General features: G+C 39.5%; 1 long non-coding RNA gene across 1 annotated transcript; it reads left to right on the forward strand.

The window, feature by feature from the left end:
• The first annotated feature begins 1,448 nt into the window (after positions 1 to 1,448).
• Positions 1,449 to 4,780, forward strand: LOC105006750. The gene is made up of 3 exons (XR_827454.3): positions 1,449 to 1,728; positions 4,278 to 4,314; positions 4,409 to 4,780. It is a non-coding gene; the product is annotated as an uncharacterized LOC105006750 (long non-coding RNA).
• Positions 4,781 to 5,532: the final 752 nt, after the last annotated feature.

Consider the following 5,532-nt stretch of genomic DNA (forward strand, 5'->3'; position numbering starts at 1 on the left):
GGTGAATGGGGATGAGGGCAGCGTTTAGGACTCGACCGGCATTGCGCTCCCTGTGACTCTGGTCCCTAAAAGCATGAGATGAATGAGAGGTGTGTTAGGGCCTGATGGGGATTTGATCATATGTGTTGCTGCTGTGATTTGGTCTGGCGCGGGGATCACACGTCCCGGGCTGACACTTCATATTAGCCCAGTAGTCGGACAGGACCGCGGAGGAGAATATGACGCGCGGGAAAGACGGGGAGAGAACAAATCTGAGGGAAACAGAGGGAGACAGGGAGAAGATGTGAAAGGGTAAGAAAGCAAAATATGGAAAGAAAATGAGTAGACGGAGACACAAAGTGAAATACGTAGGGGAGAGGCAAAAAAAAAAAGAGCGGAACAATGAAAAATAGACGGTTGGCCATTAAATTAATTTGTTTCTGTGGAGGGTGTCGGAGTAGTCTTCTACAATGGACCTGGCAACCAGCCACAAGGGATTTGTTTGGCCCCATTTTATACAGAATCTGATCAATTGTAATAATAAGCATTGACTGAATATGATTAGAGTATGTGTTATCTGTCCCAATGCCTCCCTGTTCTCTAAATATTATCCTCCTTCTGACTAGGGGCGGCTTGGACTGGGGAACAGAAACATACATAGCGAGCAGGATGCTTTTTGTGACGTAGAAACAGCCAACAAAGTTAACATGGTTTTTCAATGGTAATTGTGCAGTAAAATTACCCACTGCTGCAATTTAGCTGTTATGACATTATATTTCTGCAAACCTAAGACTTCGGATTTAATCAGATCTACAAAAGGAAGTCGATACTTGTATTGATTGTAATTCCATGTATGAGAGGCGAAGAATATGTAGATAATTATGTGGATTATATGCTATTCACTGTACAATACAGAGTAGACAGAATGGAGTGGCAGATTCCTATTGTGTTCAGGCAAACACATCTTGTGTTTTTACACATTGTAAGTCTGATCTGTGAATTAGTCCTTTGGAATCCAACAGTAGTTGTAAAGGGAGTATATTGTTTTCTGAACCTGTTGTCGGCAATACAATCTTCATTCTTAAACATCTGTCCACTAAAATATTAATATCCAGTATCTGGTGGTGTTAAAATACCCAGAGAAAACTCATAAAAGTTTTAATACCTTTCTGGCATTTCAAAAAAAGATGGCATCTGGCATGTGCATATGTCTGTTTTGGTCACGCTGTGTAATCTCAAGGTGAGACGTAGGTCTATTTTAGATTTGAGTCTATTAAAGCAATTATTAAAATAAAATATCAAAATAACTAATGCTGTCAAAGTTAAAGCGTTAACACGTGCGATATTATTTAAAATATTTAACGCCGTTATTTTTTTGTCGCCGTTAACGCATTTTTTATTTTTGAGCCTCGGCGCCTTCCATTAAGAGCTTGACTTTTGTGGGCTACTATCATGCATTCATTGTTTACCAGTAACTTTATTGGCGGGTGACTTGACTTGACCTCTTCACAGGCATTTCTTTCCAATATGTCATTGGAGAGTATGCATTCATGTTGTGAATCGGCACTAGTTTAACATCAACAGTAGGCTACAAATGCGTTTGTGCAAAAAAAATTAGTAAATGGGAATATCACTCATTGCCTCCCGCACCCCAGTCTCACTACAAAAACCCATCAAACGAGGATGGTAGCCATAGCTCCCCTAGCCCTGTTGCATGAATCCACCTGCTAACACTCTGCTTGTAGCATGGTAAGTTGTCATTATTTAATGTTTTTGCTAATCTGAGCTAAGGATTAATGTTTCCACCAAAGCATATTCGCATAGTGAAATTAGCAAACAACTGTGCTCTGCATGAATTACAGATGTACCCTGATTTAATGTTTCTTTATAACATCTCTAGCCACAATGACTACAGTACCTTATGTCATTGCCTATTCAAGTAGCCTACTTCATGCATTTAGTTGAATTTGGGGAACATTTCATAGAGATACTTCATGAAGTATTTGGTTGTGGCTAACATCTTTCAGGAAATTGAATGTTTACAGACATTCACCTGAACCCCATTCTAACCACACTTCAGCCTAAACATCAAAGGACAATACCTTGACTAGTTTAGGTGTGTAATTCAATGGGTTAAATGCCTGCACACCATGTAGCTGTCCAGATAAGAGGGGCTGATATGTGTTTTATACAGTAGCCTAACGTAGCAGATTGTCCTTGGTGCGTTAATCAAGGGAACAATATGAGATGGCAAGATTCTGTTTAGATTTACATGGGGCACATTTAGATGCAGCCAGTTATTGTGGTAAATTATAGACTGACATTGCATGTATATTAAACTAAATTAAGGGCCGTGACAACTTGCATTTATTTAATTCCAAGTCAAGCACTGACCATAGTTTGCAATAAAACACAGTATGTCTTTACCATAATGCACTGCTTTTTAAACAGAAAAGTGTGTATTAAGGGCAAAATTTTAACACTACGACTAATCGCGGTTAACTACAGAATATTATGCGATTAATCACGATTAATTATTGTAAGCATTTGACAGCGCTAAAAATATCATATAGCCACCCATGGACATGAAGAAGACACACATTAAATGAAGCAATCACAATTAGCAGTAAAAGCCAAGACTTCTAAGTTAAGGTTACTCAGCAACGCATGACTTCATATTCGCCTGGGTTCCTTGTACAGACTTGACTAGTTCTGTAGTCCGGGTCTCTGCAGTTTCTCAATCTTTAGCTTCTATCCAGATCTCTGCTGTTTTTTAGTATTAAGTCTATATCCAGATCTCTGATGTATCTCAGTCTTAGGCCTATATCCAGATCTCTGATGTTTTTCAGTCTTAAGCCTATATCCAGATCTCTGATGTTTTTCAGTTTTAGGCCTATATCCAGATCTGATGTTTTTCAGTCTTAAGCCTATATCCAGATCTCTGGTGTTTTTCAGTCTAAGGCCTATATCCAGATCTCTGATGTTTTTCAGTCTTAGGCCTATATCCAGATCTCTGATGTTTTTCAGTCTTAGGCCTATATCCAGATCTCTGATGTTTTTCAGTCTTGGGCCTATATCCAGATCTCTGATGTTTTTCAGTCTTGGGCCTATATCCAGATCTCTGATGTTTTTCAGTCTTAAGCCTATATAAAGATCTCTGATGTTTTTCAGTCTTAGGCCTATATCCAGATCTCTGATGTTTTTCAGTCTTAGGCCTATATCCAGATCTCTGATGTTTTTCAGTCTTAAGCCTATATCCATATCTCTGATGTTTTTCAGTCTTAGGCCTATATCCAGATCTCTGATGTTTTTCAGTCTTAAGCCTATATCCATATCTCTGATGTTTTTCAGTCTTAGGCCTATATCCATATCTCTGATGTTTTTCAGTCTTAGGCCTATATCCAGATCTCTGATGTTTTTCAGTCTTGGGCCTATATCCAGATCTCTGATGTTTTTCAGTCTTGGGTCTATATCCAGATCTCTGATGTTTCCCATAATGCTTGGCTTAGGGGATCCAGTCATCTGTGGGTGTGTTGATCGACATAAATCATCATCCTCAATAATCAGCTGGTAGTCCACCCTCATATCTTCATAAAAACTGAGACATCTGGCTCCTGAGGAATGTTATCAGTGGAGATGAATGATCAGTAAAATGAAACTGACAAGGGACTCACCTGAATCTGGAAATGTAAGATGAAACTGCTGATTACAATGAATGTAGGTTAAACTATTGTTCTGGTCCAGGGCGTTATTCAGCCTACATCCATTCAAGAACTATGTGGAACCGATCTATTTTAGGTGTTCCATTTAGGAACCCAATGAAAGAAACCGAACAGAATGGAAATGAAATGGAGCAAAGAGCCACTTGCATTTGTAGAATAGAAACCCTTGTTTAAGTGTTTTAATGCTTTGTGAATAAACCCCAGGAGAATGTAGGGAACTGAATGGGGAACTGTATCTTCAATAGATCTGTTTTCACATTGGTCAGGGTCCTACCAGGGCTACATTATTGATGGTAACAGGTGACAGCAGTCTCTAATGTACACTGCCCCCAGACTTTCAACTGTTACATTACTCCATATCAATACATTATAGAAGTCACCTTGAAATAATACCCTCGGTGCCAGATGACTGCAACTTTGCCAAAAGCACAAAGAGCCCTTTCAAAGTGTACAACTTGCGTTCTACGAATACGGTATCAAAGAGCATAACTCTGCTGTCCTTTGTGACGATGGAGACCAAAACGAAAATGGATATTATGGTCTGTGTCCAAAATGGTTCTTTGTTCTCTCTTGCAGGTGTCCAACTCGGCTTCGGCTTGATGGATGTATTAAGGTCAGTAGTTTAGTAATGAACTCCCTCTACCTGGTGGTCTGGACTCTGGTTCCAAACTATGAGGAATAAAACAAAAATATGTTATCTCCAACAGGCCCTCATGGCAGCCCTCTGTGCATCTGGACTGACCACAGACACCACTGTAGTTAATCAGCAGCCATTGTGAATGCCGACTGCAGGTTGTCACTGGTTCATTCTACTTGTCATATTAACAGATGGACTCCACAGTAATGATAGCCCCCCCTGGTCCCTGAGTAACAGTGTAATTTCCATCATAAAACTAATGTAACGTGAGATAGCCTTTAGTCACCATTGTCATATGAAGAAAAAGTGGAAATACTTTACACTTTTTCTCCTGTCTTTAATTGCTGGGGTTTGTATTCAAATCTCGGGAAAGGTATTGGTGTTACACGGTGTTAAATTCCAAGCTGATTAAGATAAATCAATATTTAATATCTGTAGCAGTATTTCTTTTTTCTTTTATTATGGACCTTTTCTGTTGTGAATTTGTATCATTCAGTAAAGACGTTCAAACAGTCCATGCTGTGTAATAAGGACTACGGCAGGGTAGGCATTTTCAGGAAAGTGTAAATCAAGACATTTTCTTTACACGATTGTTTAGTCCAATACCTGTTTTCATGGATAAGGGGAAGGTTGCTGGTACTTTAAAATCAATATAGAACAACACAACAACACTTATTTGATTGATTTCGAGTGGTCGTCTTGATTTGCCAAAAGCAGCACTCTTCATCTAGCATCTAGCTACAGTAGTGCTTTTTCCAAAGGTGCTCGTATCAGGAGGAGGAGAGTGCATCCTTCCACCAGTTACATGTTCTGAGATTAACCTCTCCACTCCTTCTGCTTCCAAATGACTGTGATTTCCAAGCTCAGACAGTTTATCAAGCAAGGAGAGTCAACAACTTGGGTCTGATTGACTCTGCTTTCAGTAGTGGCTTTCAACAGTTGAATGTTTCATTTTATATGGCTGCCTTATATAATTTCCACTTCCATCACTGGTGTCTAAAAAAGGAAATGGAGGGAGTTGCCATTAGTTACCTGAGAAGATCACTTCACCCATCCTTTGAATGAGGGTGTAATTGTGACTACTGTAAATCCCACATTATTCTGCACTGACCTGCCCAGCATTCTACAGTCCATGGATCCATGACACCAAATCCATGCAGAACACAATTTAACTCCCAATGTCCGGGAGTTATA

The sequence above is a fragment of the Esox lucius genome, chromosome 1 (genome assembly GCF_011004845.1).
Source record: "Esox lucius isolate fEsoLuc1 chromosome 1, fEsoLuc1.pri, whole genome shotgun sequence".
Classification (NCBI taxonomy): Eukaryota; Metazoa; Chordata; class Actinopteri; order Esociformes; family Esocidae; genus Esox; species Esox lucius.